The following is a 15051-nucleotide window of genomic DNA, read 5'->3' as shown; positions in this document are numbered from 1 at the left end:
TTACAAATGTGTGCACTACCCATGGTTTATATATGGCTGGGGATCAAACATAGAAAGGTGGATCAAACACAGAAAGTAACACCAAACCAGAGATTTTAAAATGCCCTTTCATAGACTGAAATCCTGTCTTCCTAGAGAAACTTGCACCGTCCCCAATTATTTAAGTCATTGTGAGTTTTAAAGAGGAAAAAAAGAGTAGAAAAGACTTTGGGAAGCTTAGCTGGGGCCTCTCTATCAATGGAGCTGGGTGTGATCCTTCTGTAGGAAGTAGGAAGTCAGCTGGTTCTTTCAGCACCATCCTGAGCCCACAGGCCAAGGAATATCGAGCATGACTTGCTCTGTTTGTGATGGGGTCAACAGGGCAAAGCCCAGTAGTCAAGGATCAAGGGAACCTTAGCTTTCTCTCTCCCTGGCAAACTGTTCTGATTCACAGCACAACCCACCCTGGCACACCTCTAATGCCTTCTGGTGTGCTCCCCCCACCTCTGGGGGATCTGACCACACAGTGTCCTGAGTAACCAGGGTGATAACAAGCCCCAAAATGCACCGATTTCCAAACCACTTCAACCATAAGGTGTAGTGACATTAGCCCTTCCCGGTGAACACAGGCAACAACTGGTAGTGCCGTTAGCTAAATTAACCGGGAAAGAGCTGGGTGCAGACAAGCCACACAGAGGGTTTTAGGAGGAGGGACACTATTAGAAAATAGTTCACTGGGAAGAACTTCTAGCTGGGGGGTCTGCAAGGGACGTGGGACATGAATGAACTGGTTAGCACTCTGCCTTGCCAGTGCTACAGTGCCACAGTTCTATTCTTTCAACTTTGCAGCGAACATTTGAGGGATTACTCAGTCACAGATGCAACAAATACTGTCTGAGGTTCCATACCAGACACTGGGGACAACAGCAGAGAGTAGGCTATAGGTTCCCAGTACCCTGGAGTACCTTGCTTCTAATAGGAGATCATAAGAAAGAGACAGAAGGGTGTGTGTGTGTGTGTGTGTGTGTGTGTGTGTGTGTCTGTGTGTCTGTGTGTCTGTGTGTCTGTGTGTCGGTGTGAGTGTGTGTGTTGCCCAAAGGGACACAGAGTGAAGAACTAATAAGCAAAGGTCAGAATGGGGCTGCTGTGTGGGTGTGGGGACACTGTGCGGACACAGAGAGGAAGGTACTTTAGGGACAGTGGCTGGTATCTAGCTGGCAGTACAAAGGTGTGGGAGTTGGGGACCATAGACACACTGTACATTTTTTAAACTTTATGCCCAGTAGGAGAGGAGATGGAAACCCTGAGGGCTCTAAGGCAAACAGTGCTAGGATTAGGCTTCTGCTTTGAGAGCATCATGTGGCTGTTTGGGTCAAGTCTCAGACCACAGATGGGCACTTGAAACTAGGGAAAGTCTGAGAATCCACATTTTCAGATGTTAATTCACAAGTGCATTTCAGATATCACCATAGCTGACTCGCTCTTCAGTACTCCCCTTTACAGTCACGACAGAGCCTGGGTATCTGTGACAGCCTGCATGTTCTGCTCCACACTCTCCCAGTGTTCATATACTGATCACGTTTGAGGCTTCCCTGGCTTCTCTGTTTCTGATTCCTATGTGGCCTCACACACTGACGCCCTAACACTCTCCACTGCCTCATTGCCTGATTGAATCCTCACCAGCCTCTGCATCCTTAATCATCTTGTCTCGGGGATGCTGCCTGCAGCTTGCAGAACAGTGGGTGAGTTAACATCAGCGTGCCTATAGCCCTTCACTTCCACTTTGGTCCATTCCTTACATTTAAGAGTCCCTTTCATATACTGGCTCCCCCCTTTGTGCCCTAATTTCCAAGTACAAATTGGATTCCCTTTGTTCCAGCCATCAGAACTTAGGCCAAGCCAGGCAGTGGTGGCGCACGCCTTTAATCCCAGCACTTGGGAGGCAGAGGCAGCTGGTCTACACAGTGAGTTCCAGGACAGCCAGGGCTATACAGAGAAACCCTGTCTTGAAGAAAAAAAAAAAAAAAGAACTTAGGCCAGGTATCTACTGTCCTGGGGTCTTTGAACACTTAGTGCTAAACTAAGTGTTTGTAAAGGAACACTTGCCCAATGTCACAGGGAAAAATCAAGGATAAAACATCTGATTTTAACTTTTTGTTTGAATCTATTCAACAAACAATCTACTTCTATTTATACCCCCACCCCTTTGTCAGAAAAGGTCTTGCTCTGAAATGTATTAGGTAGCCTCCAATCTATGGAACCTGCTAATCTTGAACTCATGGACATCATCCTTCCACAACCTCCCAAGATTGGGATTACAGGTGGGAGGCACCAAACACAATTGGTTCTGACTTCTTTATGTCGCAACAAGGTAAGTTTTAGCCCCAGTTTTCCGTAGTTGATAATGAGATATGCAGTTTTTCTGGACTCAGTTTCCCCAGACATAAATGAAAAGCTCCAGAACTACATGTCCTGTAAGTGCTCTTGAATATTCTCCATGGCCTAAGACACTTCTAAAGAATACTAATTTTTGGTCTGAGGATGTTAGCTCAGTAGAATGCTTGTTAATATAAACAAGCCCTGAATTCCACCCTCTAAACTGTCAAAGCTCTGTGTGGCGATACAAACCTGAAATCCCAGTACTCAGGAGGCAGAGACAGGAGGATTAGCAGTTTAATATCATCCTCTGCTATTTAGTTTGAGGCTAGCCTGGGCTACTTGAGACCCATATTTCATAAACAAAATCTAATTTTAAAAAAATGTGTTTCTGGCTTCACTTCAGCCTATAGGACCACAGAGCTCCAGATCAGACTTGAGATCTGGCTATTTCCTCCATTAATCAGAGACCTTGTGTGGTTTCTTGTCACTAGATTGTTAGGTCCAAAGGAGACTCCATCCAATTCCTCAGACTCCAAAAGGCAGTCAAAATATCCAAAAAATGGGCTGAACCTGGATGGCAGGAAGATTTCTTTTGGTTAGATAAAAGCCAGCATTCCTCAGGAACTTATGGAGTTGATTCTCTTCCACCAAAAGGAACCATTTCCCTTCTCACAAGGCATAAGACACATATGGCTAACTGTGGTGCCTGTCAGCATACCAATGTGCATGCTGGCCTCTAGGCTCCTTCAGCAGGACAAGTATCTGTTACATATTTCAAAGTCTACATGAGTGTCCCAGCTCTTCTCACCTCCTCACCCATCCTAAACCTCCTCATCTCTCGGCTTCCTTCCTCCAGCTACTCCTTCTCCATAGAACCCTGCTATTGCCCGTCAGCTCCCCGCTCCCCTCTCTCTGCTTTGTTCCCCCTTCTCCATAGAACCCTGCTATTGCCCGTCAGCTCCCCCCAGCTACTCCTTCTCCATAGAACCCTGCTATTGCCCGTCAGCTCCCCGCTCCCCTCTCTCTGCGTTGTTCCTGCTGCTCTCATTATGTTTCCTCTATTCTGTACCTCCTGCTATTCTCCCCTTTCTCAGAGGTAGCCCCAGTCATGACCAGTTCAGTCTACTGCTTCCTTTCTTGCTCTGGACTGGACTCTTCCTGTTCCGTCTCTCATTATCTACAGTAAAAAAAAAAAAAAAACAACCATATCCTTTAGCCCTGCCACTGAGTGCTCATGTTGCCATTTTGTACACACATAAATGTGGACACCTGCTTCTATGCACATTTTGAAAAGATTGCTCTCAAGACAGAAAAAGCAAAGGAGGTGCAAGACCAGACTTAGGTGACAATTTCCATGCAATGGTTCCTTTCCAAATGTCTTCTCTCTTTTATAAAAAGAAACTCTGCAACTGGAGCCTGTTATTTACTTTGTGAATTATTTTAGGGATGTCCTTGTTTGCTTCCTACTGCTATGATAAACACCATAACCAAAGGCAAGTTAGAGAGCAAAGGGGTTTCTATTACTAATGCTTACACTCCATCATCCTGGAAGAGCAGTGACGGAACTGAAGCAGAACCCCGGAAGAATGTTGCTTACTGGTTAGCTCTCCGTGGCCTGCTCACCTGTTTATCCTGAAGATTTCATGTTAGTATCACAGTATAAAACATAGTCTAATTTTATTTTTTTATTTTTTTATTTTTTATTATTTTTTTTTCGAGATAGGGTTTCTTTGTATAGCTCTGGCTGTCCTGGAACTCACACTGTAGACCAGGCTGGCCTCAAACTCAGAAATCTACCTGCCTCTGCCTCCCAAGTGCTGGGATTAAAGGCTACGCCACCACTGCTCGACCATAGTCTAATTTTAAAAGTTCCAACATTTTAAAATTTTTTTAACACTTTAAAAATTCAAGTTTCCTTCTAATATCCAGTTTCTTAACTGAGAGCTCCTATAAAATTAAAAGTGAGTTAAATACTTTGTATTCCAAGAGAGAAAACCCAGGGTATAGATCAGATGAAAGCCAAACAAAAGGGCCAACAATATGAAAAGCTCAGGATCTAGAATCTGGTATTTATTATTTTCTGGGATCCAAAACAACTTAAAGCAGTTCACTTCTCTGGCTCTTCCAATTCCAACATATAGTTCGTCTGGTAGGCTCATGTTGCCTCGGTTCCACACCTGCCACTGTCCTTGGTGGGCATCAAGTTTCCCGATTTTCCACCAAAAGTGCAATGTCCTGGGCATTCTGAATAGCATGGTCCTGACAAGCTTTGACTAGGTCTAGATTAAAATTAAAGTGGGCCCTGGTGCTTTCGGTATCCTTGGGTCTCCACTGCAACTGAGGCTGCACCTTCACCAGGGGCATCTCCAGCTTCTCTCTTCAGGACTCTGCAGGGACTCTGATCCTGGCAGACAGTGCCAAACCTCAGCTGCTCTCCAGAACCCCTTCAAACCTGTAGCCTTCATGCCACCCAAACCAGTACCACAGAGAAGACTCTTATACATTACCAAGTTTAGCCAACAGCTTAAAATGCAGCTTTGCCCTTCCAGACCACAGCTCTGTGACCTGACCCTGGGAAATACTCCCCAGAAGATTTTATCTGAACAACAATTTACTCTTACTAATTGAGGAGAGCGGTAGAGCTGGAGAGGCATTTGCCTTGACAAGATGGCGCCACATCCGCTGTCAACTCCTGGTAAACAACTGTTTGCGCATGTGCGTAGAGTGAAAGACACCTAGTCACGGCCCATCCCGGGGCGTCATGTGGGGTAATGAGCAAACAGCCAATCATGGGCGGACACGCCGTGCTGTGGTGTATATAAAGCTGTGCCGATTATCGGCTCGGCCCCTTTTTCCCTCTGGATGAGGGCAATAAACGTTTGTTGCAGAAGGATCCTAGTGTCCGCGTGTCTTCTTCCAGGTGAGACGACTGCGCGGGCTACAACTAATCATACCAGAATTTTCAGCCACAGGTAAATAGCTTGTATTGACCCAGTAACACAAAGGTATTAGATTAGTGGTAGTGGTCTCTTGTTAATCATGGTTGATTCTTCAACTCCAAATGACCAGAAAACATAGATTATTAATTCAAAATATCACACGAATAACCCAGATCTAGCCTTTGAGGGAATTTCAAACTTCTTTCTGAAGTTTCACAAGTCAGGCCTCCACAATCTGCAGTTTTTTTTTTAACATTCTCTTCCAAGTTCCCACAGAGAAAAACATGAAGCTCTGAGTATTCAATGGCTTTCCTAACCCAAAGTTCCAAATGCTTCCACACTCTGCCCCCCCTCAAAACACAATAGGTCTGTCACAGCAATACCCCTTTTCTGTGGCACCAATATCTGTCCGAGTTTGCTTTTTATTGCTGTAATAAACACCATGACTCACAGTAATGGGGGAGGATAGCATTAATTACAGCTTATGGGTTTCAGTTCAACAGGAACTCAAAAAAGGCAGGAACCTGGAGGCAGGAACTAAAGCAGAGACCATTGGGGAGTGTTGCTTCCTGACTTGCTTAGCTTAATTCCTGTATCCATCATCAATCAAGACGTCCCACAGGCTTGCATATTGGTAAGTTTGATGAAAGCAAATCCTCAACTAAGGTTCTACCTTCCCAGGTATCATTAGTTTGTATTAAGTTGATTAAAAATGAATCAGCAGAGGGGAATTCATGGAAAGTTCCTGATTTTCCACCTGAAGTGCCACATCCTGGGCATTCTGAATATCATTGTCCTGACAAGCTTTGAGCAATTCTGAATTAAGATTATGGTGAAAAAAAAAAAAAGTGAAGTATTTACAGATTCATTTCAGAGAAAGGAGAAGTATAAGGCCCAGAGATGTTAACCAGTTTACCGGAAGACACACAGCTAGTAGATGGTAGAGTTGAAAGAGGACATACTGTTCTGTGTCCCTGACTTGTATTTTCCCTTCCTGTATGTAAGGGTGGATCTAAGTAGTGGGGGTTCCATACACAAAACTGTGGGGCCCATGCTCAGAAGCAAAGAATGCTTTATCCACCCTACATAATTGGCAATCTACCCCAAGGGCAATATCTGCTAGCAGTCATCTGACTGACAGTCCTACCTCTCTACTCCCTGCATCCATGGAATGGGGTGCTTTTCAGACCTGTGGATCCTTTAGCTTGTTGGTGTAACTTGATACAATACGCCAAGCGGACCGACGCTGGATAATTACAAATATAATTCTAAATCTAGATCACTGGCCCAACGAAGACAGATTCGCCACCACCCTTCCATCTCTTTATGTCGTGGTTCCCCTGTTTCCTTATCCAGAAGTAAGGTGCTGCCCTCATCCCTGTGTGGTTGGCGAGGGGTAGGAGACACACTAAACAGCACCTGGCACAGAGTCGTCTGTGATGCCCTAACAGGAGAGACAGATGCTTGCGAGGAAGGGTGGGTTTGCTCAGCTCTGGATCCCTGGGGCTCTATTCTTTATCCTCCGGAAACTTGCATTTCCATCAACTGTGGGGCAGTTTTTAGCTGGACCTTAACCAAGAGAAGAGAGTCTGTGATATGGGTGACAAAATGAGTCCAAATATATTACATGTGTAACAAAACACACATGCGGATAAAAAAGACAAAGTCTTGCCACAGGACCCTTCAGCTCCCCCTTAATTAGTATATTAGGGTTTCATTACTTACGAAGAAGTTTGTTCACTAGCAATAGAAAAGTTTCCACAACAATGGCATAAATCCCTAGGAAACTGGTCACCTGTGTTCACAGATGTTAAAAAAATAAAATAAAATTTATAAAAGCCAGTGTAGGGCGAGAGGGCTTCTCTGCTATGTTAGGTGCCTTTCAGTTTCCATATGATGGTGTGCGTGAAACTTCTAATTTCAACATCAACTAATGAGCTACAATGGCTGATGGGGCTGCAGCCCCCAGTCCAAATTTGAGTGGGCACATAGGAGGAAGGGATGGGGCAGGGGCGATTCTTAGCCTCTGAGGACTTTTCCTCAGAGATTCCATTTGGCTATAATTTAGTTACAGGAACTCTTAGCTACACAGAAATCTGGAAAAAGGTAATCTTAAGGAAGTTTGCTTTGTCCAAGTCTCTATGAAAAAAGAGAAGCAGGGAGAGTGGATGTTGTAAATGCTCCATAGTCTTAGCTACCCCCTTATTATATTTCTCTGCTTGAATGCTAGCCAAGCCCAGGGCTTTCTTGGTGCCAGTCATTTTTCAATTCTGGGCTGGAAGAAAATGACAGAACATTTTTTTTTTCTTGAAAAAAAATTGTGTTAGGAGTTTACCACCCTTGTCTGACACAGCTGCATTTGACTGCTTTAAGATGGAGCTGGAAATCAGAGGACAACTTCCACTTAGTCTCCAGGGTTCCACGTGTGGGAGCTGGCAGGTCACACTCTCACTGAGTCCCTCACTATGGCTACAGAGAAAAATCAAATTTCTCCAGCTCAATGCCCATGGTGCTCACCAGTCTTGTGACCACACAAGTCGTGGAGTGTGGGTTGAGGGTGGGGGAAGGCACTTCTCCCATTTGACAATCAAACAGTTCTGCTGCGGACTCAGCTGGGCTTATCTCAGCTGTGCCATTGTCTGTCTCATGATGACATCAGATCTCACAGGCTGAGGACCTTATTCCCAAGACTACCTCCTCTAGATGCCAAACAAGTCCCAACTTACATAATCTGATCATGGACTATACATTAGAGATGCCTGGCCTCTTTAGATTCTATTAATGTGCTCACTGAAAGTGTGACAGAACTCAGATAAATAGATTTACCACATATTGTAGTAGATGTAATGAGGACTACAGGGGAGGTCTGAAGAGACGCTTCCCAGCCCATGCCCTCCCTGCCTGCCACCTTCCTGTGACCTCCAGGAGGTGAGCTACTCGATGCTGTGCCACTCTTTGTTCTTTGGGGTTTCGATGGGGACTCCATTACATAAGCATAACTGAAGCTTGGTCAACTGTGCAGAAATGTGACTGGGCTGAGCAGATGACAAGTGCTAACTGTAGAGCAAGTGGGGTCATGCTCAGCCTCCTTACATAAATCCTTCTGGGCTCTTCTTGACATTCTTCCTCCAGGGTACAGGGCAGTGGTCCTTCTGAAATGGGAGTCTGATGACCAACTATTGGGCAACGAAGTCTTTTGTCACCAGCTCCCATATAGAAGGATGGAAGAAGATTAGAAAGTTCTTTCTTTCTTTCTTCCTTTCTCTTTCTTTCTTTCTTTCTTTCTTTCTTTCTTTCTTTCTTTCTTTCTTTCTTTCTTCCTTCCTATCTATCTATCTATCTATCTATCTATCTATCTATCTATCTATCTATCTATCTCTATAATTGATTTTATCTGGGAATCTCACATCATACATCCTAATTGTACTCACCTCCCAGGCTTTCCATGTCTGCTCACCTCCTCTGTGACCTCCTTGCTGCCTGAACACCCCCCCCCCCACCAAAGCAAGTCCATTTTGTGTTGCCCATACACTCTTCAGAACATGGTCAAATTCCTAGTGGTCAGTGTCCTCCTCCCCACATCGGAGGCTTAGTCGATCTCGAGTTCTAGTTTCTCCTATTGTGTCATTGAAGGAGAGGCCCTAGATCTGAGGAACCTGGGGTACCCATCTTCCAATAATCTACTCTAGTAGTCTGTGACCCATACTGATATTGTCACCTAGATCAAGTGCAAGGGGAACTGTGGAAAGAAGAGACTGGGAGAAGGTCCAAACAGCAAGTGTGTATGAGCAAGAAACTCACTGCCAGGTAGTGTTGTCAGTCTCCCCAAGGCACCTGGCATCCTCACACTAGGACATTTGGGAGGGAGCAACAAGTGAAGTATGTGTTCTGAGAGTTACAGTGAGGAATGTGGGGGTGGGGGAATTGGCCCTAAAGAGGAGATGACCCAGGTTTGTTGTGTGTCCCTGGGAGAAATTCTTCTACTCTATGCTCTGTGCTGGGTGCTGGAGGGTCTGAGAGCCATTGGTGGAATTTCAGAATATCTATAGCTTTACCTCACCCTGCAATGAGCAATGTAAGGGGTAGCCAAGGAGTTAGAGACAGATCCATGGCAAACAGACAGTCATATCTGTTGCCACTTTGGTGACAGTTGTGATGGCTCTACATCTCAGCAAGTGTACTTTCCAAACAGGAAGCAAACAGAGAAAGGGAGAGCCCAGGTTTGCTCTGTTTACAACTAGCCTGCTGGAACAATTACCAGGGAGGAAAATAGAATTACCTTAATCCTTTTCAAGGGCCAGTGAACCAAGAACGTTTCTGTAGACCCACCTTTTAAAGATGTCATCATGTCCCAACAGTGTCCTTCTGGTGAGTACATCTTTTGGGTACAGTATTACCCAAATTACAGCATTAGGAAGGATGAAGATAATGTGTCAGGCAAGGTGCACAGTGCTCTTGGTATGTATAAACTCATGTAACCTTCACAACTTTATGTTAGAGACTAGCTCTAACATACACACTGCAGTACTGAAATGCAAAGAGGGTAAATAACTGCTGTTTGCCTAACTGTTTTTGGCAGCATGATACAACGTTATCTATGGAATTCATGCTCGATTGTACAACTAAGTTACAAAACAACAACAAAACATAATTCCTAACTTCCATGTTTCCAACACGCTTATGGTTTTATGTTGGGCCATGTTCATAGTTACCCTGACATGGAGCTCAGACAGCACATGGCTAGTAAACCTTCTTTTTAATGCTGGGATAATGACCAAGATACAACTGATGTCTTTACTTTCAGAAGTTTTCAGGGGCTCATGTTATACCAAGAAACCTGGGGAAGAGACAGAGATGGGAAAGCTGGAGGACAGAGGAGAATCCAGTCAGGACAGAGGTTCAAGATTATGCAGCTCCAGAGAGCAGCAGACATGTGCAGTCTCTTAGTAGTCAGACAGTGGCATCCTTGTGCATACTCCCATGGTTTTTTTTTTTTTTTTTTTTTTTGCTGATAATACTAAAATCTGTGACATGACGTGTACACGCACACACAATTATGCCATAGTTATTTGCTTCGAAACAAAGCTCTGTATAGCTCTCAAACTCTGCTTTCCCTTCCACACTTCCTCCCTGTTGTTGCCTGCAGCCATTCCACAGAATACACACTTATCCTGTGAAGAAGGCTTCAAGGACCTGCAGACCTAGGCCTCCAGAGTGCTCAACTTCTTACGATGTCCTTGAACCACCACCAAGGCCATGGCAAACACAAAGCTTTGTGACATACGCAAAGCTAGAGTGCCAAGGATGCTTCCTGAAGAAAGAGGAAGCTGGGAAGTATAATACAAACTTGCACGCAAATGATGTCCTGTTATTAACATGCTGCAACTGTATGTAATTTGTTTTTTATTTAAGGCTTAGGACAAAATTGACTAATGTAGCTGCCAAACAGCCTGATGATGTTTATTAAGTAATTTAATGTCCATTTTCTAAATTAAAATATTAAGCTCCCTATGCATCACAGACTTACTCCAGAATTCTGCTCACCTTGGGGGTGGAAGTAGGAGAATATAAATCACAGGCTGTGAGAAGAGTCCTGAATTTCATCCTCAGATTCAGAAGCTGAGTCCCAAAGATCATGGGCAGCGAACTCTCAACCATCTGTGTCTGATCAGGGCAGAGTCAGAATCAAAATCTCCAGGCCCTGTCTCATTTTGCATCCATTAGTCCATAGCCTAGACAAGAGGGAACCTCACCAACACCTTACAACTTACTCTCTTACCTCACCTCTGTGGTTTTGACCACCAGCTTCAACTTTCCCTCCCTTTTGTCTAAACGCTCTGTCCTAACAGTGGGAGGCAATGTCAGACACATGTTCCATAGATGATTTTGAGAAAAGAAGGATGGAAACAAAAGGAAGGAAGGAAGGAAGGGAGGGAGGGAGGGAGGGAGGGAAGGAGTGAGGGAAGAAAAGAGGGAGGGAGGGAAGGAGGAAAGAAGGAAGGAGAAAAGGAAGGAAGGGAGGGAGGGAAGGAGGGAGGGAGGGAGGAAGGAGAAAACCTGTTGCCCCATCTGTGTGCCGTTTGTCTCCGTGGTCACAGTAATTGTTTTGAATTATCCCTTGCTTTCTTTCTCCAGTCCAGGGGCATGCTTCATAAGGCTCACTTCCAGTGTGGAAACATGTACAGAAAGAGAAAGTTCCTGACTCAAGTGGCTCAGTCATGCAGAAAAGAGAGTCTACTCTAAGTGCTTATGCCAATTATATTGTCTGCACAGCCTCCTGCTTGCCAAAGGTATTCATTCATTCATTCATTCATTCATTCATTCAACTTGAGTTTGCTGAGCTCCAGTTCTATGCCAGGTGCAGTTCTAGGCTTGTGGGATATGTTACTCAACAAAACCAGATGGAGAACCTTGTTCTGGTAAGGCAAGAGTGATAGTGATTTAAAGTTTCAGCACTGTGCAATAGAAACAGGGACAATGGCTTAAAATCAAAATACAAGGGACGAACCAGACCCTCTGAAGTCACCCTGGCCTGACCACTGTTACAGTAAATATTATTTGGGGGTTTCTACCCCACTTTAGATCATTTAGTTACCAAATAGACATAAACCTTTATATTAATAATAAGCCTCAAAAGCACTAGAGCTGGGCAGATATCAACCTTCTGTGCTATTTTGTCTACTTCCCTCTTAGTAACCCTGGGATATCATCTGCCATATTCCTCCTGGGCAGCTCCTACTCCAACAGACCATGAGCTCATGGTGACTCATTCACCCCCTGGTGACTTCTTCCTTCTTCCTCCTCTCTCTTTTCTCATTCTCATAGTCTCTGTCTGAGACCCCAAACCTGAGAACCAAAGCCCCGCCCTCCTCTCTTCTGCCCAGCTACAGGCTGTAGGCATCTTTATCAACCAATCACAGATAACTTGGGGGCAAGGTTTACACAGCAAACGCTGGTACACATGAGGACATGCTGATCTTGGAACAATTAGATCTTAGGGTACAGAATTTAGCATTTGAATATACGCAGTATCAGACCAGCCCACTACAGACCACCTCACCTTGCCTTGTACTTTGTGAAATCTTCCCTCAGGCACAAGATAGTCACCAGAGTGGGGCATAGAGCAGCCCTCAGCCACGAAGAGCTTCAGCTCTTTGCAACAGGATGAGCAACTGAAAGCTGAGCAGTTCTCTGAAGAAAAAAATAAAATGAACCATGGTTGATTAATTAATAAATCATCATGCAACAGGGTGTCTAGTTACACAATGAACTCAAGCCCTTCCATGAAGAAAAGCAAATGGCCTGCGCCCTAGGGGAGATCACCAGCTTCTTTGTTGAGATATGGAGAGAGGAAAAGCAGAGAGGGGACTGAGAACAACAGAGAGGCCCAAGGCTTTTCTCCTGACCATACCCCCACAATGCTTGGGTGCTTGAGACCCTGAGATCAACAAAACAGTTCCCAAGCTTCTTAAGAATGTTCAGGAGAATGCATAGGGGTCTTGATTTCTGAATTATAGTTCAGTTCTGGGGAAGAGACTATTCTCCCCAGATCTATGCAGTCCCTGGAGCCTGGGACTCCTCTGGAAGAATTTGAGATGGCTGTTAGCATGGCTCTGAGTGTCTCTGGCTGGGCTCTGGCAGAGGGGACAGCAGAAACATTCTTCAGGTGGTTTGGGAGTGAGGTACACAAAGTAGGAGCCTAAGAACACACAGGACTCTGAATGGCATTATATGTAGGGGTAGACTAGGAATGAACTCCATGGTTCCAGACTCCAGATATACCTTGAAAGTGCCTGAAAAGAAGGTTACTTTTCTACCTAGATGGAGATGGGGCAGGGCAGGGACTCTGACCAGTTAGAATACTAGGTTAAATGAGATGTTATTGTCTTAGTTCCCTTTGAATCACTGTGACCAAATACCTGGGCAAAACAACCAAGGCAGGAAGTTTGCTTTGCTTACAGTATCAGAGGTTCAGTCAGTGGTTTCTTGGGCTCATGCACTTAGAGGGAACATCATGGGGGAGGATGTTCTGCACCTCATAGGGGACTGGAAGCAAAGAGTGCAGGAAAGGCCACGGACCTACAGCCTACAACTAGATTCCACCCGCTAAGTTTTCTAGACCCTTCAAAATATTGCCACCAGCAGGAGATGAAGTCTCCAACACATGAGCCTTTGGGAGCATGTTACTTGCCTTACATTGCTGTAACAAAATACCTGACAAAAGAGAAAGAAGGTGGGAAGGAAGGAGAGATTTGTTTGGCACACAGTTTGAGGGTCCAGTCCATCATGCCAGAGAAAGCACGGCAGCAGAGATGTGAGGCAGCTGCTCACACTGATTCCACCTGAGCCAGGAAAGAGAGAGTGATAATGCTGGCATGAAGTTAGCTTCCTCTATTTTATTCAGTCCAGGATCTTAGCCCATAGAATGGTGCTCTCCATAGTTTTAGCGACTTTTTCTACTTCAACTAACTTAATTTAGGAATATCTTCACAGACACAGAGGTACCTAGAGGTTTCTTTCCATGGTGATTCTAAATCCCATTGAGTGGACAATCACGATTAACCCGTCATATGAGAGACAGGTCCTTTAAGGCTTACCCACACTAGCTTGTAGAAGAGGTTGTTAAGGGTAGAGATGGTGACCATGTGCAATAGTTGTATTTTCCTTGCTAGCAGTCAAGAGAGCAGAGGTTTATTCAGGATTATTTCAGGCTCCTCTTAGGATGACTCAACTCTTATCAACCAGATCTGGGAGGGGTGGGACTCAGGTGTGTTTTCTGCCTGGCCCCTCATTCCTCACAGTGTCTTCATTTCTCTTGGCCACCTTCTGGAACTATCACCCCAAGTACTGATTAAATCAGTACTGCCACACTTGTAAACCTTCTACAGCTTTCTCTCTCTCTCACCTCCAATGGTCCTGATTCTTTGGCTTGGTAGATAAACCTCCCTAGAAATGGTGTCTCTACTCTAGAGCTCTGGATTCTTCCAACTGCTCATTTCATTCTGCTGTGCTGTGTTTCAGCACGTTGCTGCTCAGCCATCCGCTATCTCTAACCAAGCAGCCACATAAGTACTTCATCTGCCCTCCATCCTACCTTTCCTCTCCCATCATGGACTGAAACAAAGGTTTTGTCTTAGTGAGGGTTTCTATTGCTGTGAAGAGACACCATGACCATAGCAACTCTTATAAAGGAAAACATTTGGTGGGGCTAGCTAACAGTTAAGAGGTTTCATTCATTGTCATCATGGTGGGAAGCATGGGGGCACATAGTCTCCAGACATGGTTCTGGAGAAGAAACCAAAAGTTCCTACATCCAGATCCGCAGGCTGTAAGGAGAGAGAGAAAGAGAGAGAGAGAGAGAGAGAGAGAGAGAGAGAGAGAGAGAGAGACAGAGACAGAGAGAGAGAGACAGAGAGAGACAGAGACAGAGACAGAGAGACACAGAGACACAGAGACACAGAGACAGAGAGACAGAGAGACACAGAGACACAGAGACAGAGAGACAGAGAGAGACACAGAGACAGAGACACAGAGACAGAGAGACAGAGAGAGACACAGAGACAGAGACACAGAGACAGAGAGACAGAGAGACAGAGAGACACAGAGACACAGAGACACAGAGACAGTGAGACAGAGAGAGACACAGAGACAGAGACACAGAGACAGAGACAGAGAGACAGAGAGACACAGAGACACAGAGACAGAGAGAGACACAGAGACAGAGACACAGAGACAGAGAGAGACACAGAGACAG

The 15051-nt window shown here is 45.0% G+C and overlaps 1 protein-coding gene across 8 annotated transcripts in view; it reads right to left on the bottom strand.

Annotated features, from left to right (window-relative positions):
• LOC116070692 overlaps window positions 1-15051 on the bottom strand; it is a 64808-nt gene that overhangs the window by 34199 nt on the left and 15558 nt on the right. For 6 of the 8 annotated variants that reach the window (XR_004110518.1, XR_004110513.1, XR_004110516.1 and 3 more), the window contains 2 exons: window positions 12358-12488; window positions 10684-10961 (listed from right to left, as the gene is read on the bottom strand). The gene's annotated coding sequence lies outside the window, so the exon portion shown is untranslated. Of the gene's footprint in view, window positions 1-10683; window positions 10962-12357; window positions 12489-15051 lie in introns of those variants that run through there. The other 2 variants (XR_004110515.1, XR_004110517.1) reach the window with 1 other exon arrangement.

Source organism: Mastomys coucha, unplaced genomic scaffold (genome assembly GCF_008632895.1).
Source record: "Mastomys coucha isolate ucsf_1 unplaced genomic scaffold, UCSF_Mcou_1 pScaffold22, whole genome shotgun sequence".
NCBI classification, from domain to species: Eukaryota; Metazoa; Chordata; class Mammalia; order Rodentia; family Muridae; genus Mastomys; species Mastomys coucha.
The sequence above is the reverse complement of the archived record's forward strand: the minus strand, read 5'-3'. Positions and strand labels throughout refer to the sequence as shown.